General features: G+C 43.5%; 1 long non-coding RNA gene across 1 annotated transcript; it reads left to right on the plus strand.

Moving 5' to 3' along the window:
* Positions 1–2,414: 2,414 nt before the first annotated feature.
* On the plus strand, positions 2,415–15,776 carry LOC149371034 (uncharacterized). The gene is made up of 2 exons (XR_016286524.1): positions 2,415–10,023; positions 13,963–15,776. It is a non-coding gene; the product is annotated as an uncharacterized LOC149371034 (long non-coding RNA).
* Positions 15,777–26,093: the final 10,317 nt, after the last annotated feature.

Below are 26,093 nucleotides of genomic sequence, written 5' to 3' on the forward strand. Positions count from 1 at the left end.
AACTCTGTCTTTCATGCTGCAGGACCGGCCATAGGAAACCAGAATAAAAAAACGGGCAACGAACAGCACCAGTGCCGCCGCTGTGACAACGTATACAAGAAGAAATATGACCTGCTGCAGCACCTCTTCTACCACCATGGTGATCCTTGGGTGTTCCAGTGCCATCTGTGTTTCATGAGTTACGAACGAAAAGGCAACCTTGAGAGACATATGCGGCGAGTTCACCCAAGGGTGAAAAACCATTCTAGTGTTGCTTTTGCCTAAAGGTTGTTCAAGGAGAAGCACCTTTTAGACTTGCACAGAAAGACGCATTAGAAAAATCACAATCCCACGAAGACTTGGCTCCTTTTTCCAATGTTAACGATGACAAACGCTTGTAGCAGTCTAAGTGGTTACATTTTACAGGTTTTCCTCATATTGACAAGCTCTTTGTCGGCAGACAACATTTCCATGTTTTCAATGTAGAGTGGCACGGACTCACTCTTCAGGTGCTTTCCCTCCACAAGAAGCACTTTTAGGAACGGAATTGTAATCGTTGCATTGTGAATGGCATTACTTCCCATCGGAACAAAGCTCTCAGCAAAAGGCAGCAACTGACATAATCAATACATGTTACTGGTAAAAGTTCTCGGGCTTCAGCCAATAAGAGTATTAAAGCAGGAAAAACAAAGAGGGTCAGGCTAACCATTCTTTAGACTGGTGCATTTTTGAAAGTTGTTTCTCTCTGGCTGATGAACTTTTTTATTGAGGTCAATAAACTTCTTTAGGTATGTTCACAAAATGCTGCAAGAAAACCCTTTTCTTCTAGTATTCTATGCTACACTGCCTACCAGTCTCTGACAGTAGTGATCGCTGAGCTCCTTTCATCTCCTCAAGAAAAAGTTCACTGAATAGTATTTCAGTGGACCCCTGGACACTGCGGGCTCGATAGAAATGGCCTCGATACGGTTTCACCTTTCTCAAGACCGGATACCACTTGCCTTCTCTCGGACTTTATGAGGAGTGCGACGGCAAGATACTGAGCCCATCCAGATACTCGGTACATCCACCTGAAAAGGCTAGATCCGGGTATGAAATTTTGGGTACCGCGTGGAATTCCATGTCCTCATGCATGATTGGTGCATAGACTTCGTTTAGATGTCGCTTTCACACGAAAGTACTTGTACTTAATTGGACGTGCGTATGCCCTGGAGTGCTCCACTTGTGGCACAACCGAGACTGTGGAGCATGTACTAGGGCTTTGTTCAGTATATGCGCTCAAAAGACTAACGTTGGCTGCTTCCTTGAAGTGTTTGGACAGCAGGCCACTCTCTGAGGACTTACTGCTAGGCGCTTGGCCGCAGAGTTGGTAAGCAGCCTAAGCAGTGTGGGCCTTTTTTTCGTTACTTGAGTGACTTGGGCCTCGACTCACGGTTGTGATGAAATCAAATGTGCATGCACATACACCCATCTCTCTTCTCACCACATTGTCCCCCATCGTGACCCTCTTTCTTCTCCTCCTCCTCTTATTTAGCGCAGAGTAGCAGGCCAGATGTTCATCTTTCTGGCTACCCTCTTTGTCGTCGTTGCATTAAATTTATCTGTCTAGGAAGAGGTACGAAGAGGGAAAAACTTGTCTTGTAGCTTATGCAGAAAAAAAGTGGGAAGTTATTTCTGTGTGTTAGCATTTGTCAAATCACTTTCGCTTCGTTTTATGTAAATGGCATATCTTTTTAAAAGTGCAACCCTAGCATGTACGATGTCTATCTGTAGCTTAACTCGCACAGCTTCACATTCGTGTTAGAAAAAATTAATAGTTATTTTTGCATTCCACTTTATGCTAGGTTTTCTGGACGTATAAAGTTGCTAAGACAAGCCTTAATATATTTAGACTGTGTGTCATAATCTTTGTGACAGATGCAGCTTAACCAGGTTGAATTATGTGCACATGCACACGTAGTGTTTGAGTTCTGGCGTCTAGGCTTAATCTTCTGTTCACTGTTCATACCCAAATGAGTTGAGCTGCTCAGCATGGGCTGATGCTTTATAGAGATGAAAGCCACTGCAGGGCAGCCTTGGACTAAGTGGTCTGTTTTCCAGCACTGGCTAAAAAAGTAGCCTGATAAAAATTAGCCTCTTCCAAATCAATTTTTGGGCCGCCGCGGTGGCTCAGCGGTTATGGTGCTCGGCTGCTGACCCGAAAGACGCGGGTTCGATCCCGGCCGCGGCGGCTGGAATTTCTTTGGAGGAGAAATTCTAGAGGCCCGTGTACTGTGCGATGTCAGTGCACGTTAAAGAACCCCAGGTGGTCGAAATTTCCGGAGCCCTCCACTACGGCGTCTCTCATAGCCTTAGTCGCTTTGGGACGTTAAACCCTATAAACCAAACCAAACCAAATCAATTTTGATTGGTCATTAGTCTCCATTTCTTGGAAATGTGCAGTGCGAGTGTGTTGTATATACTGAACTGCAGGAACAGGCACTCTAGAAAAACTGACATAATTTCCTAGAAAAACGTTCCTCTATGCTACGTAACGCATTTGCTGCACTTTGATACCCCTAACTATGCTGTAAAGAACATTGGTTCCTCCCCCAGTGCGCTTGATTAATCAGCTCACCAAACCTAACCTACATGAGACCGCCAGATGACCATTTAATACACAAAGCACTGTAGATGGGTATGCTCTGATGCTGATGGTATTGGGAGTTTTCCTTGTACTCACTCTGCTGGTTTGTTTTGTTTTGCAGGTGTCAAAGTCGGCAGTCACACATTAAAGAATACAAGATGCCAGCGGAAGAATCTTTCAGAGCTGCTGTTTCCAACTTGATGCAGCCCCAGGAGCTTTATGCTCTTAGCCTGTGAAAAAGCTTATTCATTGATCTCCGAATCTGGTGTATGCACACAGTCAGGAATAGTGTACCCCGTCTTGCTGAAGCATGACCTCCAGCCAGGCCTCTGAAACATGAATGATGGGCAGTGTAAAAAAGTGTGTTAGTAACATCGTGTCTACATGCAGAAAACAGCTCGACGGTTCTAGAAAGATGTGGTTATTTTGTAGAATACAAGGCACCTTGCATCCATGTTGCTTTGAGGTATCCACTGAAAGCTGATGCCTCTATTATGACCAACATGGAGTGCAATGCTTGCTTAATGTTTTTTTCTGTATTTGGTCTTGCTTGTGCTATAGTGTCGACAGTTTTTGTCTCTTGTCCTATTGGCTCATTGTGGGTACCTGCGTGTAGTTGAACTTTTCTGATTCGGTGTTTTCTTCTATCTTGCTTTTAGTTTTTTAGTTGCTTTGCTTGTAATTTTTGGTAAAACCTACACTGGACGAGCAGTGCCAACAGCTTTTTCTTGCAATTAAGTCACATATTCAAAGATGAGTCTTAACCAGTACCATTTTAAGAGCTGTCAGCTGAAGCCTGCATTTATTGCTTTGTTGACAAAGTGTACTCTGGAAACTGGCTTATCATGGTCCTGTATAAATGACAAATGTTCGTGTTTATTGATCTGCCTGAAATTACTGATACCACCCAAGCAGTTCAGCATCTCTTGCTCTGTTTATTTAGTTGCAAGCTGGGATGCTGGGCTCTACTTCAAGCTTTCTCACAGTTGCAGGACACATTCTGCTGTATTAATTATATTACTTATAGTTTTTATTTTGTTTTTGTCAAAACGTTCAAATATCTTATTTGCATTATGTGTTATGTATTCTTTCCAATCCGAGATTGAAGTATCAGTGGTGCGCCAATTTGAGTTGGGCACTGTTGTGTTTTATTGTGAAAACTTTATTGCTGCTGGGTTCGAAATCCTGGATGTCTACCCAGGAAAGGTCGCCGTGGTCACTATTTAGAAGTGAATGGCAGTGTAGCCTGGCCTCCGAGATCTGCACCCAAAAAACTGCGTCAGCACTTGTAGTTTACTTGTGTAATCGACCAGTGGTGGTGGCAACTACATTTCATTTCTGGCCTTTTTCTAAGCTTCATTTTCAGTGGAAGGAGCGCCTTTGTCTTTCGAATGCGGTTATCTGTTGATCCACGCAGATTTCAGTTCGTCCTCAGTGCCCTTCTAACTAATGCACTGCATATGACCGAGTGGCATAGTCTATATAACAGAAGCCCATATCTATATAGACTTTTAGCCGCCAGAAAACAATGGAAAAGAGTGAAAAAGATACTATGTATACCTCTGGAGGTCATGCACTCAACAAGAAAACAAGGATATGCATCCCGATACACTGGGCACTAGACGATGCTGAGAATGCTGAGCATAGAAAAGTAGACAGTCTTACACACCAAATTCCAAACACTAATGCATCCGCACCAGGCTTCCTTTTGTTGCCTGCTCTACCCATCTTAGCATCATCCTTAAGGAAAAGTGCGTGTGCCCTAATTCCCCCACAGAAATTTCCTCCTCCCTGATTATCTAACGAGATTGGAGGAGGTAGCTCTTAGAACGATCAGGGCTGGGGCGGCTCTTCTGCTGAGGTGGATGTTCGCCACCTTCTGTGGACTTTTGCAGGCACAGGGGCTTCAGTGACAGGAATTTTACAGGAATTGGGACTAGCGACGACAAGGGAGGAGGATTTCTCCAAGTGGCTAACCGACAACAATAAGAACAGGAGCCTTCTCCGGTTCCTGCATGAAAACACCTTACGAGATTACCTTTAATATACAGCAACCCAAATTATTCCAATATGTCAAGTATGTGAACAAAAAAAGGGAGCCCATTTTTGAGACTGAAAGAGGGCAAACTCAAGATTGAGCATATGGGCATCATTTCTAAACAGCTCTGATTTGGCTTGTGAAGAAATTTTTATTTTTTTTCAGCAGCAATGCTTTGCAAACTTCCTTCCGATGTGCAGGATAATGGACTTGGGAGATTTGGCTCCCATGTTCCGTGTGTTGTGTTGCGTTGTGTTCATTGGGTTAGTCGCAGTGTGCTGTGTCACAAATCATGGGAAGGTTTTGTTTCAAAACTGAGTTTGTTTCGAAGTTTGTCTGTTGCATCTGACGTCACATGTGCAGGCATGGCTGTTGTATAAAATTGCCTTCCTTATCCTCTAGCCTGTCACTAGTGTCAAGTGAGCTGTTATGGGGGCCCTTCGTTTTAGTGAACATACTCTGTCTTTCACGCTGCAGGACCGGCCATCGGAAACCAGAATAAAAAAGCGGACAACGAACAGCACCAGTGCCGCCGCTGTGGCAACGTATACAAGAAGAAAATTGACCTGCTGACGCACCTCTTCTACCACCATGGTGATCCTTGGGTGTTCCAGTGCCACCTGTGTTTCATGTGTTACGAACGAAAAGGCAACCTTGAGAGACATATGCGGCGAGTTCACAAGGGTGGAAAACCATTCTAGTGTTGCTTTTGCCTAAAGGTTGTTCAAGGAGAAGCACCTTTTAGACTTGCACAGGAAGACGCATTAGGAAACTCACAATCCCACGAAGACTTGGCTCCTTTTTCCAAGGTTAACGATGACAAACGCTGGTAGCAGTCTAAGTGGTTACATTTTACTGGTTTTCCTCATATTGACAAGCTCCTTGTCGGCAGACAACATTTCCATGTCTTCAATCTAGAGTGGCACGGACCCACTCTTCAGGTGCTTTCCCTCCAAAAGAAGCACTTTTGAGCTCCTATGCGTTCAGGAATGGAATTGTTATCGTCGCATTCTGAACAGCATTACTTTCCATCGGAACAAAGCTCTCAGCAAAAGGCAGCAACTGACATAATCAATACATGTTGCTGGTCAAAGTTCTCGGGCTTCGGCCAATAAGAGTATTAAAGGCGCAAAAGCGAAGAGGGTCAAGCTAACCATTCTTTAGACTGGTGCATTTTGAAAAGTTGCTTCTCGCTGGCTGATGAACTTTTGTATGAAGGTCAATAAAGCTCTTTAGGCATGTTCACAAAATGCTGCAAGAAAACCCTTTTCTTGTAATATTCTATGCTACACTGCGTACCAGTCTCTGGCAATACAGATCACTGAGCTCCTTCCATCTGCTCAAGAAAAAGTTCACTGAATAGTATTTAATGGACCCCTGGGCACTGCGGGCTCGATAGAAATGGCAGAGCCGATGCTGAGGCAAAGAGCGCTCTCAGCAATGGCCTCCATACAGTCTTGCGTTTCTCAAGACTGGATACCACTTGCCTTCTCTCGGACTTTATGAAGAGTGCGACAGCAAGATACTGAGCCCATCCAGACACTAGACTCATCCGCCTGGAAAGGCTAGATCCGGATATGAAATTTTGGGTACCGCGTGGAATTCCACGTCCTTATGAATGGTTGATGCATAGACTTCGTTTATATGTCGCTTTCACACGAAAGTACTTATATTTAATTGGACGTGCGTACACCCCGGAGTGTTCCACTTGTGGCATAACCGAGATTGTGGAGCATGTGCTAGCATTTTGTTCAGTATATGCGCACAAAAGACTAACATTGGTTGCTTGCTTGAAGTGTTTGGACAGCAGGCCACCCTCTGAGGACTTACTGCTAGGCGCTTGGCTGCAGAGTTGTTAAGCAGCCTAGGCAGTGCGAGCCTTTTCGCGTTTGAGTGACATAGGCTTTGAATCGTGGTTGTGATGCCATCAAATGTGCATGCACGTACTCTCATCTCTCTTCTCTCTACATCATCCCCCATTGTGACCTTTTTTTCTTCTCCTTCTCCTCTTCCCCAGTGCAGAGTAGCAGGCCAGATGTTCATCTTTCTGGCTACCCTCTTCGTCTTCCTTGCATTAAATTTATCTGTCTTGGCAGAGGTACGAAAAGGGAAAAACTTGTCTTGTGGTTTATGCAAAAAAAAGAGTGGGAAGTTATTTCTGTGTGTTAGCATTTGTCAAATCACTTTCGCTTTGTTTTATGTAAATGGCGTATATTTTAAAAGTTCGACCGTAGCATGTACGATCTCTATCTGCAGCTAACTCGCACAGCTTCACATTCGTATCAGAAAAAATTAATAGTTATTTTTGCATTCCACTTTATGCTAGGTTTTCTGGACGTGTAAAGTTGCTATGACAAGCCTTAATATATTTAGTCTGTGTCAGAATCTTTGCGACAGATGCAGCTTAACCAGGTTAAATTGTGTGCACATGCACACGTAGTGTTTGAGTTCTGGCGCGTAGGCTTAATTTTCTGTTTACTGTTCATACCCAAATGAGTTGAGCTACTCAGCATGGGCTCATGCTTTATAGAGATGAAAGTGACTGCACAGCAGCCTTAGACTAAGTGGTCTGTTTTCCAGCACAGGCTAAAAAATTAGCGCGATACGTGCTCTTGCAAATCAGTTTTAATGATTATAAGTTTCCAATTCTTGGAAATACGCAGTGCGAGCGTGTTGTATATTCTGAGTTGCAGGAACAGGGCACTCTAGAAAAACTGACATAATTTCCTAGCAAAACGTTCCTCTATGCTACGTAACGCATTTGCTGCACTTTGACATCTATAACTATGCTGTAAAGAACCTCGGTTCCTCCCCCAGTGCACTTGATTAATCAGCTCACCAAACCTAACCTACATGAGGCCGCCAGATGGTCATTTAATACACAAAGCACATGAGATGGATAAGCTCTGATGTTGATGGTATTGCGAGTTTTTCTTGTACTTACTCTGCTGCTGTGTTTCGTTTTGCAGGTGTCAGAATGAGCAGTCGCACACTAAAGAATACAAGGTGCCAGAGGAAGAATCTTTCAGAGCTGCTGTTTCCAACTTGATGCAGACCCAGGAGCTTTATGTTCTTAGCCTGTGAAATAGCTTAATCATTGATCTTCGAATCCGGTGTATGCACACAAAGTCAGGAATATTGTACCCCATCTTGCTGAAATATGACCTCCAGCCATGCCTCTGAAACATGAATGGTGGGCAGTGTAAAAAAGTGTGTTAGTAACATCTTGTCTGCATGCAGAAAATAGCACGGCTGTGCAAGAAAAATATGGTTATTTTGTAGAGTGCAAGGCACCTTGCATCCATGTTGCTTTGAGGTTTCCGCTAATAGCTGATGCCTCTGGTATGAACCACATTCAGTACAATGCGTGCCTAATGTTTTTTCTGTATTTGTTCTTGCTTGTGCTATAGTGTCCACAGTGTATGTCTTGTCCTATTGGCTCACGGTGGGTACCTGCGTGTAGTTGAACTTTTCTGATTCGGTGTTTTCTTCTCCTTTCTTGCTTTTAGTTTTTTAGTTGCTTTGCTTGGAACTTTTGGTAAAACCTACCATGGATGAGCAGTGCCAACAGCTTTTTCTTGCGATTAAGTCAGATATTCAAAGATGGCTCTTAACCAGCAACATTTTAACTGCTGTCAGCTGGAGCCTGCATTTATTGCTTTGTTGACAAAGTGTACTCTGGAATCTGGCTTATCATGGTCTTGTATAAATGACAAATGTTCATGTTTATTGATCTGCCTGAGTTACTGATACTGCCGAAACAGTTTAGCATCTCTTCCTCTGTGCATTTAGTTGCAAGCTGGGATTTTCTGCTCTTACTTGCTTTCTTACAGTAGCAGGACACATTCTGCTGTATTAATTATATTACTTTTAGTTTTTAGTTTTTTTCTGTCAAAACCTTCAAATATCTTATTTGCATTATGTGTTATGTATTCTTTCCAATCCAAGATTGAAGTATCAGTGGTGCGCCAATTTGAGTCGGGCACTGCTGTGTTTTATTGTGAAGACTTTATGGCTGCTGGGTTCAAAATCCTGGATGTCAACCCAGGAAAGGTCGCCGTGGTCACTATTTGGAAGTGAATGCCAGTGTAGCCTGGCCTCTGAGATCTGCGTCCAAAAAACTGTGTCAGCACATGTAGTTTACTTTTGTAATCGACCAGTGGTGGTGGCACCTACATTTCATTTTTGGCCTTTTTCTAATCTTCATTTTCAATGGAAGGAGCGCCTTTGTCTTTCGAATGCAGCAATCTTTTGATACACGCTGACTTCAAATCGTCCTCAGTGCCCTTCTAACTAATGCAGTGCATATGAGCGAGTGGCAGAGTCTATATAAGAGAAGCCCATATCTATATAGACTTTTAGTCGCCATAAAACAATGGAAAAGAGTGAAAAAGATACTATGTATACTTCTGGAGGTCATGCACTCAACAAGAGAACAAGGGTACGCATCCGGATACACTGGGCGCTAGACGATGCTGAGAAGGCTGAGCATAGAAAAGTAGACAGTCTTACACACCAAGCTGCAAACACTAATGCATCTGCACCAGGCTTCCTTTTGAAATGCCTGCTCTACCCATCTTAGCATCATCCTTAAGGAAGAGTGCGTGTACCCTAATTCCCCCACAGAAATTTCCTCCTCCCTGATTATCTAACGAGATTATAGGAGGGAGATACCCCTTAGAACAATCACGGCTGGGGTGGCCCTTCTGCAGAGGTGGATGTTCGCCACCTTCTGTGGACTTGTGCAGGCATGTGCTTTAGTGACACGAGTTTTACAGGAAGTGGGAATAACGGCGACAAGGGAAGAGGATTTCTCCAAGTGGCTAACCAACAACAATAAGAACAGGAGAATTCTCCGGTTCCTGCATGAAAGCACCTTACGAGATTTCCTTTAATATACAGCAACCCAAATGATGCCGTTATGTCAAGTATGCGGAAAAAAAAAGTGAGCCCATTTGAGAGGCGGAATGGGGCAGACCCCAAGATTGAGTGTATGGGCTTCATTTGTAAACAGCTTTGGTTTGGCTTGTGAAGAATTTTTTTTTTTTTTTTTCAGCTGCAATGCTTTTCAAACATTCTTCCGGAGTGCAGGATAATGAACATGGGAGATTTGGCTCCCATGATCATTGTGTTGTGTTGCGTTGTGTTCATTGGGTTAGTCACAGTGTGCTGTGTGACAAATCATGGGAAAGTTTTGTTTCAAAACTGAGTTTGTTTCAAAGTCTGTTTGTCTCTAGCTTGTCACTAGTGTCAAGTGAGCTGTTATCGGGGCCCTTCGTTTTATTGAACATACTCTGTCTTTCACGCTGCAGGACCAGTCATCGGAAACCAGAATAAAAAAGCGGGCAACCAACAGCACCAGTGCAACCGCTGTGGCAAGGTATACAAGAAGGAAACTGACCTCACGATGCACCTCATCTTCCATGATCGTGATCCTAGGCCATTCGAGTGCCAGCTGTGTTTCATGAGTTATGCACGAAAGGGCTACCTTGAGAGACATATGCTGCGAGCTCACAAGAGCGAAAAACCATTCTAGTGTTGCTTTTGCCCAAAGGTGTTCAAGGAGAAGCACCTTTTAGACTTGCACAAAATGCCACATTAGGAGAACCACAATCCCACGAAATCCTGGTTCCTTTTTCCAGCATTAACAATGACAAACTGTGCTAGCCACCCAAGTGGTTACGTTTTACAGGTTGTCCCCACATTGACGAGCTCCTTGTCTGGAGATAACATTTTCACGTCTTCAATGTAGAGTGGCACAGACCCACTCTTCGGGTGCTTTCCCTCCACAAGAAGCACTTTTGAGCTCCTATACATGCAGAAATGGAATTGTTATCGTGGCATTGTGAAAAACGTTACTTCCCATCGGAACAAAGCTTTCAGCAAAAGACAGCAACTGGCATATTCGGTACATGTTGCTGGTAAAACTTGTTGGGCTTCTGCCAACAAGAACATTAAAGGCGCAAAAGCGAACTGAGTCAGGCTAACCGTTCTCGAGACTGGTACATTTTGGAAAGTTTCTCGCTGGCTGATGAACTTTTGTATTAAGGTCAATAAAGCTCTTTAAGTATGTTCACAAAATGCTGCAAGAAAACCCTTTTCTTGTAATGTTCTATGCTACACTGCCTACCAGTCTCTGGCAATAGAGATCACTGAGCTCCTTTCATCTGCTCAAGAAAAAGGTCACTGAATAGTATTTCAATGGACTCCTGGACACTGCGGGCTCGATAGAAATGGCAGAGCCGATGCTGAGGCAAAGGGCGCTCTTTTCAATGGCCTCCATACAGTCTTGCGTTTCTCAAGACTGGATACCACTTGCCTTCGCTCGGATTTTATGAAGAGTGCGACGGCAAGATACTGAGCCCATCCAGACACTCGGCACATCCGCCTGAAAAGGCTGGATCCGGGTATGAAATTTTGGGTACCGCATGGAATTCCACGTCCTCATGAATGCTTGATGCATAGATTTGGTTTAGATGTCGCTCTCACACGAAAGTACTTATATTTAATTGGACGTGCGTATACCCGGGAGGGTTCCACTTGTGGCATAACCGATACTGTGGAGCATGTACTAGCGTTTTGTTGAGTATATGCGCTCAAAAGACTAACGTTGGCTGCTTCCTTGAAGTGTTTGGACAGCAGGCCACTCTCTGAGGACTTACTGCTAGGCGTTTGGCCGCAGAGTTGGTAAGCAGCCTAGGCAATGCGAGCCTTTTCCCGTTTCTTGAGTGACATGGACCTCTACTTGCGGTTGTGATGCCATCAAATGTGCATGCACATACACCCATCTCTCTCCTCACCACATCGTCCCCCATCGTGACCCTCTTTCTTCTCCTCCTCCTCTTCCCCAGTGCAGAGTAGCAGGCCAGATGTTCATCTTTCTGGCTACCCTCTTTGTCTTCGTTTCGTTAAATTTATCTGTCTAGGAAGAGGTATGAAAAGGGAAAAACTTGTCTTGTGGCTTATGCAAAAAAAAAAAGTGGGAAGTTACTTCTGTGTGTTAGCATTTGTCAAATCCTTTTCGCTTTGTTTTATGTGAATGGCGTATTTTTTGGAAGTTCAACCTTAGCATGTACGATCTCTATCTGTAGCTAACTCGCACAGCTTCACATTCCTGTCAGAAAAAATTACTAGTTATTTTTGCATTCCACTTTATGCTATATTTTCTAGACGTATAAAGTTGCTAAGACAAGCCTTAATATAATTAGTTTCTGTGTCAGAATCTTTGTGACAGATGCAGTTTAACCAGGTTAAATTGTGTGCACATGCACACGTAGTGTTTGAGTTCTGGCATGTAGGCCTAATCTTCTGTTCACTGTTCATACTCAAATGAGTTGAGCTACTCAGCATGGGCTGATGCTTTATAGAGATGAAAGCCACTGCAGGGCAGCCTTCGGCTAAGTGGTCTGTTTTCCAGCACTGGCTAAAAAAGTAGCCTGATAAAAATTAGCCTCTTGCAAATCAATTTTGATTGGTCATTAGTCTCCATTTTTTGGAAACGTGCAGTGCGAGTGTGTTGTATATTCAGAGTCTCAGGAACAGGCACTGTAGAAAAACTGACATAATTTGCAAATAAAACGTTAATCTGTGCTAGGTAACGCATTTGCGGTGCTTTGTTACCCATAACTATGCTGTAAAGAACCTTGGGTCCTCCCCCAGTGCATTTCATTAATCAGCTCACCAAACCTAACCTACATGAGGCCGCCAGATGGTCATTTAATACACAAAGCACATGAACGGATAAGCTGTGATGCTTACGGTATTGGAAGTTTTTCTTGTACTTACTCTGCTGCTGTGTTTCGTTTTACAGGTGTCAGAATGAGCAGTCGCACACTAAAGAATACAAGATGCCAGAGGAAGAATATTTCAGAGCTGCTGTTTCCAACTTGACGCAGACCCAGGAGCTTTATGTTCATAGCCTGTGAAATAGCTTATTCATTGATCTCCGTATCTGGTGTATGCACACAAAGTCAGGAATATTGTACCCCGTCTCGCTGAACCATGACCTCCAGCCAGGCCTCTGAAACATGAATGATGGGCAGTGTAAAAAATGTGTTAGTAACATCGTGTCTGCATGCAGAAAACAGCACGATGGTGTGAAGAAAGATATGGTTACTTTGTAGAATACAAGGCACCTTGCATCCATGTTGCTTTGAGGTATCCACTGAACTCTGATGCCTCCATTATGAACAACGTGCAGTACAATGCATGCTTAATGTTTTTTCTGTATTTGGTCTTGCTTGTGCTGTAGTGTTGACAATTTTTTTCTCTTGTCCTATTGGCTCATTGTGCTTACGTGCATGTAGTTGAACTTTTCTGATTCGGTGTTTTCGTCTACTTTCTTGCTTTTAGTTTTTTAGTTGCTTTGCTTGTAATTTTTGGTAAAACCTACCCTGGATGAGCAGTGCCAACAGCTTTTCTTGCAGCTAAGTCACATTAAAAAAGATGTGTCTTAACCAGTACCATTTTAACTGCTGTCAGCTGAACCCTGCATTTATTGCTTTGTTGACAAAGTATACTCTTGAAACTGGCTTATCATGGTCTTGTATAAAATGACAAATATTTGTGTTTTTTGATCTGTCTGACATTACTGATGCTGCCGAAATAGTTTAGCATCTCTTGCTGTGTTCCACACCAGCTGCAGACGTGGATGTTCGTCACCTTCTGTGCGCTTGTGCAGGGACAAGGGCTTCACTGACACGAATTTTACAGGAATCGGGATTATAACAGCAACCAGGGAGGAGGATTTTTCCAAGTGGCTAAGCGACAACAATAAGAGCAGGAGCCTTCTCCGGTTCCTGCATGAAAACACCTTACGAGATTTTCTTTGATATACAGCGAGCTGAAATTATGCCTTTATGGCAAGTATGCGAAAAAACCCAAAAAAAGTGACTTTGTTGAGCCCATCTGTGAGACAGAATAGGGGGACCTCAAGATTGAGCATATGGGCATCATTTCTAAACAGCTGTGGTTTGGCTTGTGAAGAATTTTTTTTTTTTTTTTCAGCAGCAATGCCTTGCAAACTTTCTTCCGATGTGCAGGATAATGAACGTGGGAGATTTGGCTCCCATGTTCCTTGTGTTGTGTTGCGTTGTGTTCATTGGGTTAGTCACAGTGTGCTGTGTCACATATCATGGGAAAGTTTTGTTTCAAAACTGAGTTTGTTTCGAAGTCTGTCTGTTGCATCTGACATCACATGTGCAGGCATGGCTCTTTGTATAAAACTGCCTTCCTTTTTCTCTAGCTTGTCACTAGTGTCAGGTGAGCTGTTATGAGGGCCCTTTGTTTTATTGAACGTAGTCTGTCTTTCGTGCTGCAGGACCGGCTACCGGAAACCGGAATAAACGAACAGGCAGCCAACTGCACCAGTGCGACCGCTGTGGCGAGGTATACAAGAAGGAAACTGACCTGCTGATGCACCTCTTATACCACGATGGTGATCCTTGGATATTCAAGTGCCAGCTATGCAGCATGAGTTACGCACGAAAAGGGAACCTTGAGAGACATATGCACCAAGTTCACAAGGGTGGAAAACCATTCCAGTGCTGCTTTTGCCCAAAAGTGTTCAGGGCGAAGCGCCTTTTAGACTTGCACAAAAAGACGCATTAGGAAAATCACAGTCCCACGAAGTCTTAGTTCCTTTTTCAAACATTAACGATGACAAACTCTGCTAGACGTTTTAGTGGTTACATTCTGCAGGTTCTCCCCATATTGACGATCTCCTTGTCTGGAGACAACACTTCCATGTCTACAATGTAGAGTTGCGCAGACCCACTCTTTAGGTGCTTTCCCTCCACAAGAAGCACTTTTGAGCTCCTATACATGTAGGAATGGAATTTTTATTATGGCATTTACACAGTGTGTCAAAGAACTTGCCTGCGACCAGGACTGTTGGGGAGCTACTATAAGATAGGCAGTGCAGTTTATCACTGTTTGTGCAGTTGTAATTATCAAAAAACTTACTTGTGTGTGGAGAATCTTTTTTTTTGTTTGTTTTCAATGCAGAGATAATTTCAGTGATGTACTGCGAGTTTCCATTTTATGTCTGCCATTAGTGCCATTTGATATGAATGCAATTTTCCGCGCTATGCTGCTTCTAGAATGTTAACTTGGATTGGCCAGAATTGCACCAAGCTGGGCCGAAAGGCTAAGGCAGCAAGCGCTATGCCTTCAGGCCTCGCAAGGAAGCAATGATCCTGCAGGCGTTGTATCCCAAGTGCCGCTCTTTGTTTTCTGATGCGTCTTTTTAGGTTTTTTGTGCCTCTCCAATGGCACTCTTTGACATCTCTCTACCAGGGAAGAAATATTTTGGGACCTCAATGCTTTACGATTCGAAGCTCAGCATACCGTGAGCTTCTTCACCTAAGCAATAACTGAAAGTATTGTGTTAAAAGGACACAGAGGGCAAGTCCATACAATTACTGTTCTTAGTAAATATTGATTCTTCGGTTCCTCTTGGCTATGTTGGCGTTTGTGCGGCAGCAAACAGTGCATTTATTGCTGAGGAATTTGAGTTTAAAAGTTTTTTTACAGTCAAATCAAGCTCGTGATACCCTTACCGAAAAGTACAAGTTGCCGCCTAAATTGGTGTCGATGCATGCGTTTTACTTGTGAAATTTACCACTGATGGCGACACCTGTGCTTTATTTTTTTTGCCTTTCTAGTTTATAAAAGCTTTTGTTTTGGTTTCTTTGTCATCAGTACACCGTAGTCTGTCTATACAGGCCAACTGCAGTTTGTTCTTATTGTCGCTTCAACTTTTTCAGTGAGCACAGTGCTGTTATTCTACGAATTGTTTTCAGATTGTTACCCTGCAAACTAAAGTTTATTGTTATCGCTGTTCCAAACCCCCAATATTTGTTTCTCCTTTAGTACCTGGTAGGTTGTTCGCGGACAATATAACAACAATAGAATCATCTTTCCACATTAACTGCTACTGTTGTTGATAACCAGTGCTTCAAGACTGTATTGATAATATTGTGTAACTAGGAGCCATCTATTTCTGTACTATACCAATTTCTTTTGTTGCACTATTCATTTCTATAATTCTTTTTGTTACCACTCCCCTCTATAATGCTTGTGGCCCTGAGGTATATGAAATAAATGAGTGAAATAAATTTATTGTGAAATCCATCTGTCTCTTTTCATGGCTCTGCTTTGCAAAAATGTTTATCTTCATGCTTAAGCTGCTGTTATTGTTTCTGTTACATATATCCAAAAGTATTCAGACTGCAACCAAAAATTTGGTACCTCAACCCGCCGTGGTGGCTCAGTGGTTACGGCGCTCGGCTGCTGACCCGAAAGACGCGGGTTCGATCCCAGCCGCGGCGGCCAAATTTCGATGGAGGTGAAATTCTAGAGGCCTGTGTACTGTGCGATGTCGGCGCACGTAAAAGAACCCCAGGTGGTCGAAATTTCCGGAGCCCTTCACTACGGCGTCCCTCATAGCCTGAGTCGCTTTGGGACGTTAAACCCCAATAAACCAAACCAAACCACACATCCAAAGATTCTTCATGCTTTAAAAGGACAAACCTGAGTAGCGGGTTGCAGGCCCTCACATCTTTTCTGCATACCTTCTGTCTTAGGCGTCAGTTTTCTTCAAAGCACACTCTGTCCTCGCCTAACTTCACAACTGTGAATGCATGTGGTGCGTTTCAGCCAGAACCATGTGAAGTACTGAGTGGCACAAAGTGACGGCAAGAGGCTTGGTTTGTAGTGCATGCTGTGCTCGGCATGACCTATGGACTGCGCCAACGGCATTCATTTTCAAATGGCTGACGGCATTCATTTTCAAATGCCACATTTCCGTATATCTGTATCTTGTCACAAAAACTTTTCAGATTAAGCTTTTATACACAAGGCACTTGTTAGTTTATTATATACCAAACTTTCAACCACACTAGTATTTAGTGACATGACTTTGTTTTACCGTAGATTTATTGTGTCCGTGCTCTTGAGTTTCTCTTAAATACCGATATTACTGCTGTGGAATGATTATAATTTAGCTCCATAGCTGTTCCAGAGTGCCATACAATTACGGCTAACGCCTTGATATTCAGTGGCTTAAACGTAGGATTTATCCCCCGCTCACATAAAGCTTCGCACTGACGACACCGAAGCTCTCACACTTATTCTCTGCTCCAAGCGCAGCTTCAAACTTGTCCAGTCCTTGCCTTCTGTTCACTGTTTATACTCGCATGAGCGTAGCTACTCTGCATATGCTGTTGCTTTATTCAGACGAAAGCTATTGTAAGGCAGCATTAGACTGAGAGGTCCGTTTTCCGGCACCGGCCGAAAAAGCTAGTAGGGCCATGTGCTTCTGTTTCAAATACAGTTTTATGGTCAGTAGCCTCCTCTTGGAATCATGCTGTGAGAACCAATTGTATATGTTGAGTTGGAATAACAGGCATGAGTTTTAGCGAGACTGATGTAATCTGTAAATGAACCGTTCCCCTGTGCTATTGAATACACTTTATTTATTTTGGTACCCACAACTGTGCTGAAAAAAGCCCCAGTTCCTCCTCTCAGTGCACTTAACTAATCCAATCAGTCCACCAGTCAGCCAACCAAACTTGCATGATGCTGCCAGATGGTCATTGAATAGACGAAACTCATGAGGTGGATAAGCTCTGCTGCTTGTGATGTTGGGACCTCTCTTGTACTTACGCTGCTGCTGCGTTTCATTTTTCAGGTTCCCCGCAGGGAGGCGTCTGCAGCATGCAGACGTTGGTGAGTGGCGACACCACGGGGTTAACCCGAGCATCCGCAGGGACATCCCCTCAGGGGGATGATGGTGAACAATGCGTCACCACGGACCCGAGCATCCGCGCTTAGCCGTGCGTGGCATCGCCGTGTCCGGGGAAAAGGGGATCCTGGTGGTTGAGCCGATGCCGAGCGTTTGGACCCTTAAGGCCCCTCGGCGGAGGCAACACACCACTTTGGCCCCAGCTTCCTGTAGACGGCACCTCCGGCCTGACCCGACCGGGGGAAATCGGCAGTCGCCTTTTCCTGTCCTCCCCTCTACCTTTCACTTTCCTATTTCCTTTCTTACAACTTTCCTGTATCCTCCTCTCTTCTTTGTTTTTTTCTTTTTCCTGGCGGCGAGGGTTAACCGTGTGTGACCAACTACCCTGAGTTGAGTCATATTAGGTTATAGTTAAGGTGTACAGCTGGCGTGGGCAGGACTTTCTTTCAAGTACCTGTCGCGTCCCCTTGTTGGACTCCATGGTGGGTGGCTGGCACCATGACCGAAAAACTACATTTTTTTATGGCTCCCCCCCTTTCAAAACTTGATCGCTCTCTCAAGAGAGGGCGGACCGAAGCAGATGACTTTTTCCAGAAAAGAAAAGTATCCTTTCCAAAATTTCATGTCATTCACAGTAAAGCAGAAGAAACACAAGCAAGGATAATATCCCCATTCCAAGTCTCAAAACGCTTGACGGATGCCTTAGGCCTTGGCTACAAGGTGTCAAAAATGGCCAGTGGCGACTTACTTCTTGAACTGCGCGACAGCATACAACACTCAAAAGTTGCAACAATTGTATCCATTGGGGACATCCCTGTCTCTGTGACCCCACATCGGTCTCTGAATACTGTACGAGGCGTCATCTCTGAAATAGATTTTGTCCACCTTTCTGAAAAGGAAATGCTCGAAGGACTTACTGACCAAGAAGTTATAGATGTCCACCGGATCAAGATCCGGAAGGATGGCAAAGAAGTGGACACCAAACACCTGATCTTGACATTCAACATGAGCACATTACCCGAATCCATTGAAGTAGGCTACCTGAAGATAAATGTAAGACCGTATTCCCAACCCACGCAGATGTTTCAACTGCCAGAGATTTGGCCACGGCTCCCAGAGTTGTCGCGGCCGCAAAACTTGCGCAAAATGCTCTTCGAAGGACCACCAATCCGAAGAATGTGTTGCTAACCTACGGTGTGCAAACTGTGATGGCGACCATGCTGCCTACTCCAGGGCTTGTCCGTCCTGGAAAAAAGAGAAAGAATTTAAATCATTACTCTCAAGACTACGCAAAACATTTCTTTCAAAGAAGCAAGAAGGCAATACTCTCAAACAAACAAATTCACCTTCACTGCAAAAACAAACTTCGCCGATGTGGTGCGTGGGCGCGGCGCACCACACCAGGCTTCGGCACCTGTCCAGGCCACACGTAGTGAGCCTGTGGTGGGGCCATCCGCGCCGTCTGGTGGAGTAGCTCACGCTACTCCGCCTACCCCAAAGGAGGGGACGCAGACCCCCGGGTCGGCGGGCCCAAAGACCTCTTCCCACAGGTCGAGGTCAAATTCGAAAATCAATGTGCCCCCTGCACGGTCGTCCAGTGCCTCCGCAGAGGCGATGGACACGACCCCGGGCAGCCCCTCGCCGTCCACGTCGGATGGTCGGCGGAGCTCCCTGGATCGGTCAAAAAGAGACAGGCCCCGAGTCACGGGGCCATAAACAACTTGATCTAGTTTTTTCAATCAGTACAAACACAAAACTAAGATGGCTTTCATAATACAATGGAACTGTAGAGGAATGTTGAGGAACTACAGTGATATAACACATATTCTAGGGTCAGTGATGCCTCTAGCTCTATGTCTCCAGGAGACCAATCTTGGTCCACAACATTCAAATATCTTAAAACATTATAAAACTTTTAGACGTGATCGCGAACATGCAAATAGACTGTCGGGAGGCGTCGCAATCATCACCCAAAGCGGCGTCCCGGCTCAAGAAATCAAACTGAAAACGAAACTTGAGGCGGTTGCGGTTAGCGTCATCAGCTACAAAACCATAACAATATGTTCCGTATATCTTCCCCCACACATCACATTAACATGCCAAGATCTAGAAGGCCTGATCGATGAACTGCCGGAGCCATTTCTGGTAGTTGGCAATTTTAACGCTCACTCTCCGTTTTGGGGGAGCGAACGCTGTGACTCTAGAGGACAAATAATCGAAGATTTTATACTTTCTAATAATGTCTGTCTTTTAAATACGGGAAAAGCCACATATTGCTGTCCAAGCTCAGCAAAAATGAGCTCTCTCGATTTAGCTTTCGCATCACCATTACTTTTTAACGATTTTAAATGGGACGTTTTAAATGACCCCATGGGCAGTGATCACTTACCTACCATCATCAGGCTCTCATCGTCCACTCCAATCATCCCCACAAGGCCACGGCACTGGAAAATTCAGCTCGCCGACTGGTCACTTTTTACAAAAAGTGCCACTCTGGAAAAGGAATTTTGTGACGACCTTAGCACAGATGAAATTAATGAGAAGTTTACTGAATGCATAATATCGGCCGCAACACTCGCTATACCACAAACAACAGGACTTGCACAAAAGAAACACAAAGTGTGGTGGACAAAAGAATGCACATTAGCAAAAAAACAACAAAAGAAAGCCTGGAGCGCTCTGCGTCGATATCCCACTGCAGAGAACCTACTCACCTTTAAGAAGGCAAAAGCCCGAGCGCGGTATGTGCGAAGAAATGCAGAGAAAACCTCTTGGCAGAAATATGTCTCCTCTATAAATAGTTCAATAACATCAAAGAAAATGTGGGAAAAAGTGCGTAAATTTACTGGTGACCATACCTCTTTCACACTTCCTCTCTTGACAGCACCCGGGACACAAACATCTTTAGAAGAACAGGCCAACATACTGGGCGAGCATTTTGCTGAGATCTCAAGCTCATCCAACTACACAAACACATTTCAAAAACACAAAGCAATAGCTGAGAAACAAAGATTCCCATCTGGAGCAGGTGTTCATGAGGATTATAACCAGCCTCTCACACTAGAAGAATTAAATAAGGTACTATCTTCTGGCAAAAAGACAGCACCGGGACCAGACAACGTGCATTACGCTATGCTTGCACATCTCTCCGAGGCTGCTGTAGAGGCACTGTTAAAATTCTTTAATAAAATCTGGATAACTGGCAATATACCTGACGAGTGGAAAAAAGCAGTCATAATACCTTTTCTCAAACCCGGAAGTTACAGACCAATAGCCCTCACCAGCTGCATTGCTAAATCTTTCGAAAGTGTAATAAACATTAGATTGACCTTCATACTTGAATCTCGGCAACTATTAGATACACACCAATGTGGGTTTAAGAAAGCATGCTCAACCACAGATCACCTTGTCCGTCTAGAAAACACCATCCGGGAGGCGTTCATCCACAAGCAGCACTGTATTGGGGTCTTCTTCGACTTGGAGAAGGCCTACGATACTACGTGGAAGTTCGGCATCCTCCGTGACCTAGCAGAGCTAGGTATCCGCGGCAGGATGTTGAACTGCTTGAACGACTTCCTGGCTAACCGCACATTCCGAGTCCGCCTAGGAGCAACTCTCTCCATGACTTTCACCCAAGAGAACGGCGTACCCCAGGGGTGCATTCTAAGCACGACACTCTTCATAGTAAAAATGAATTCCTTAGCTAAAGTAATACCCAAGTCTATAATGTATTCAGTCTATGTAGATGACCTACAAATAGCATGCACGTCCTCCAGCATATCAACCTGTGAGAGACAAATACAAATCACACTAAATAAACTAGGTGCTTGGGCAGACATAAATGGGTTTAAATTTTCTCCTCAAAAAACAGTAGCTGTTCTTTTTTCATTGCGACGAGGCCTACAGGTCGATCCCAATCTATACTTGAATCACACTGCGCTACCAATTAAACTAGAACACAAATTTTTAGGCGTAACTTTCGACAAGAAACTCACATTTCTACCACATATTAACAACCTTAAAAAGAAAGCTTCTCAAGCCCTCAATATATTAAAAGTTCTCTCACGGAAGCGGTGGGGGTCCGATAGAGCAAGCCTTTTACAAATATATCGCTCTCTGGTGCGCTCCAAGCTGGACTACGGGTGCATAGTATATGGTTCGGCAAGAGCATCCTACTTAAAAAGATTAGACCCCATTCATAATCTTGGTCTGCGCCTATCATCTGGAGCATACAGAACATCACCAGTAGTTAGCCTTTACGTTGAAACTAATGAAGCCGCTCTTGAGGATCGAAGAATCGCCCTTACATGCTCATATGTCTTAAAAATCCGTTCTCTTCCGAAACATCTCTGCCATCCAGTTGTAACCAAGTGCCCATCTAAAAGATTATTCATTAACAAACCACATTCTATCAGACCATTACTGCTGCGCTTTGAAGATAAATGTGAAGAGCTAACAGTACTAGATGCCCTACCGAATATTGCACAAAGGAATGAATATTTACCACCATGGTACAGCCTGCCTTCAGTATGTGACCTCACAATGACACATTTAGATAAAAAGCAAACGCCAAATGAGTACATATTACAGGAATTCTTTGCACTACAAGAAAAGTATGACACTTACATTGAATTTTATACCGATGGCTCAAAAACAGAAAGTCACGTTGGAAGTGCAGTAATCCAAGGAAAAAACAAACAGATAATGCGACTACCAGAATTCGCATCGGTTTTTACTGCTGAGTGTTATGCCATCTTTGTAGCTGTGGAAAAAATAGTAAGAGAGAATATCAAAAATAGCATCATTTACACCGATTCCCTGAGTATGCTCAAAGCACTGCACTCCAGAAATGCTGCTGAACCCATAATAGGTAACATCATACATAGCATTGTTAAAATTACAAAACAAAAACATAACATTAAATTCTGCTGGGTTCCTAGCCATGTTGGAATCGTAGGTAATGAAAAAGCAGATGTATGCGCTGCACAAGCCCGGAATGGCCAAATAAAACAAGTGAGCATACCGCACAGGGATTGCTTAAAGTTTATCAACAGTAAACTCAGAAATAAGTGGCAGGCCGCATGGCAAGATCACGTAAACAACAAATTAAATTCTGTGAAACCAATTTTAGGGGAATGGCAATCATGTAGGCATCAAGAACGTTTTACCGAAGTTATTTTATGTCGGCTCCGCATTGGACACACCCACCTCACGCACAACTTTCTGCTAGCCAAACAAAACAAACCTCTCTGTGAAATGTGTGGTGCTGAACTCACAGTGAACCACATTTTAATTTCATGCATAAAACTAGAAGAACTAAGAAAGAAATATTTCACAACATTTTACAGGGAAAGCATCCCATTACACCCCATGCTACTCTTAGGTGATCCAGCACTGGTTGATATTTCATGTATCTTTAGGTTTCTCAAGGAAGCCAACGTTTTAAACAAACTCTAAGTATTTTTAGAAAGCTTCACCATTAACAAAAACTCTAACCTTGTGTTTGGCGCAGCATAGCCTCAGTTGCTTTTGCGCCATAAAAATCAATATAACTAACTAACTATTTTTCAGGTGTCAAGATCAATACTGGCACACTAAAGAGTACAAGATTCCAGGGGAAGAATCTTTCAGGGCAACTCTTTCAAACTTACACAAACCCAATAGCTTGATATTGATAGCCTCTGAAGTAGCTTATTCAGTGATCTTGATGTCTGACGTATGCACACAAAGTTGGGAACATCGCATCCCCTCTTGCTTCAGCAAGAGCTCCTTTTAGATCGCTTAAATATGAATGATGAGCAGTGTAAAGAGTATGTAGGTGACATTGTATCTCAGTGCACAGAATAACCTGTCTGTACAAGGACAACTCAACAGTTGTTTAGAAGAGTACAAGGCAACTTGTGTTTCTTTTTCTTCATATTGGTCCGAGTTTTTCACAAATATCTGATGCCGCTAGTGAAAATGCAGTGGAATTATAAGTCACTGTCTGCGTGTGCCTTTGTGTATTATATTTCATTTTGCTTGTGGTGTAGTGTCCCCAATTTTTGCATGCTGCCTTTTTTGGTTCATGGTGGCTCTACATGCCCTTAGTTGAACTTTTCTGGCTTAACTTTTTCTCTTACTTGCTTTTAGTTTGTGTTGTTGTTTTATTTGCAATTTTTGTTAAAACCTGCTTTGGTTGGCAGTGGCCACAGCTTTTCTTGCAATGCAAAAGGATATTCAGTGATGAATTTTAGCTGGTATTTGAACTGCTGTTGGCTGCATTTATTGAATATTTCTGATTTAAAATAACTTTGAAAACTGGCTTGTTGTGCTCTTGTAAAAACGACAGATGTTATGTTGTCTGCATGACATTACTCGTACTGCCAAAGCAAATTAGCATCTGTTGCTAAGTGCATGTATTTGCAACCTTGCAACTTCTGTTCTACTTCTAGGTTTCTTATAGCTACTGGCCACATTCTTCTGTATTAAGTATAGAACTACATTTAGTTTTTATTTTCTTTTTTTTTGTCGAAACATTCAAATATCTTTTGTACACTGTGTTCTTTCCAATCAAAGATGGAAGTATATCAGCTGTGTGATAATTTTGAGTTGGGAACTGTTGTATTTTATTTTGAATCTGAAGAAAATATCTTCCACAACGTTTTTGTGAACCAACTGCAGAGCTGCTTGTTTGGTTGATATAATCAACTGCTGCTAGACAGCCCCTTAACAGATTTTGCTTGAGACAATGAATGCACAGCCGCCGCGGTGGCTCAGTGGTTATGGTGCTCGGCTGCTGGCCCAAAAGACGCGGGTTCGATCCCGGCCGCGGCGGCTGGAATTTCTTTGGAGGAGAAATTCTAGAGGCCCGTGTACTGTGCGATGTCAGTGCACGTTAAAGAACCCCAGGTGGTCGAAACTTACGGAGCCCTCCACTACGGCATCTCTCGTAGCCTTAGTCGCTTTGGGACGTTAAACCCCATAAACCAACCTAAACCAACAATGAATGCACAGGAGCAGTTGCTGTGCAAGCGACTTTTTTGATCTCAGTCTTAGAGACAGAACAATGCAAACTCAGGATTGATCACATGAACTTCATTTGTAAAGAGCTTTATTTGGCTTGTGAGGAAATTTGTTGACGAGCAGTTTTTTCCGTAGCAACAATTCTTTGAAGGCTTTCTTCCTTTGTGCAGGATAATGAGCTTGGGAGCTCCGGTACGCAGAAGGAGTGGGTAATGGCAATGTTCTGTCGTGAGTCATGAGAAAGTTTGGTTTCAAATGTGTTTTTTTTTAAAGCCGGTCTGCTACATCTGATAGGGCTGGCATATTTAGTGTGTTAGATTGCCTTACATTCTTAGCTTCTTCCTGTAGTATCAAGTCATCTGTGACACGTGCGGCACTGCAGTTCTTTGAAAACACTTTTGCGTTCTCGATGCAGGTTCGGTTGTTAGAAACCACCAGGATAAACAGACAGTCAAGCTACCGCACCAGTGCAGCTGCTGCAGCAAGAGCTTCACAAACAGAAGTGATCTGATGAAGCACCTTCCTTTGCACAGAAACAGCCGTACCTTCCGTTGCAACTTCTGCGGCAGAATCTTTGCCCGAAAGCAGCGAATGGTGGACCACATCCGCATCCACACAGGCGAGAAGCCGTTCCGGTGCCAGTTGTGCCCGATGACTTTCACACAAAATGCACACCTTGTGAGACATACGCTAACCCACCAGGGTGTAAAACCATTCCAGTGTCGCTTTTGCCCAATGGCGTTCAGAGAAAAGTACCGCTTAAATAAGCATGAAAGGAAGACTCACTAGGAGCAGTCGCATGAAGTTCTGGTTTCTTTTACCTCTGTTAGTGACTACAAACACTGTTAGCTGTTTCAGCAGTTACCTTTGTTGGGCTGCCGCCATAATGATAAGCTTTTTGTCTGCAAAGCATGTTTACTTGAAAGCACAGACTGATGAGCGAGTTGGTGTTGCAGTGAAGACTATGTATGAGTGCACACAAACAAAGAGTGCTTGTGTTGGCTGCGTCTTTCTATGTCTTTGTCCGCATGCCTTTGTACGTGATGCACGATGTTTATTTTTGCTGAAAATGCAGTAGCACACACACTCTCTTTAGGCTTTCAGTGAAAAGTGAATTTTCATATTCAGTACGCACTGGTAAAAAAGTTCAGGGCCTTCTGCCAACAAGAATATAGGACAAAAACATAAGGGGAAGGGGGCTAACAGTGCTTTAGATGGGTGCATTCTGGGTACATGTTTTTTATTCTTGCTGATGAATACATGTATTAGCGTTGATAAAGTGCATTCTGTATTTTCGCATACATGGCAATAAAAGCCTTTTCTGCAACATTCTTTCCATGTTGGTGTCCTAGCAGTTAAGTGGGATGTACGAGAAAGCGATAGTCTAACAAGGCAAGAGTGGGAGCTAATTGGTTCTTCATAATGGAGGTATCACGCTGATACAGAAAATACGTACACAGAATGGGAACAGACGAAGTGCGTTTCTGTTCTCGTTCTGTGTATGCGTTTTCTGTATCAGTTAGCGTGATATCTTCACTAAGGATAGTCGAGCCTTAAGGTGACAACTTTAGAAGTTTTAAAGAAACATTGAGGACATATCAAAGTCTGTCTGTATTGAGAGACTACTGCATTTTAACAAAGATATCTACTTTTACTGAAAATGGGGTTTTATTAACTAGAAAAGGAAAAAAAAAAGACTT

Source organism: Amblyomma mixtum, chromosome 1 (assembly GCF_055824585.1).
Source record: "Amblyomma mixtum isolate Tamu chromosome 1, ASM5582458v1, whole genome shotgun sequence".
Classification (NCBI taxonomy): domain Eukaryota; kingdom Metazoa; phylum Arthropoda; class Arachnida; order Ixodida; family Ixodidae; genus Amblyomma; species Amblyomma mixtum.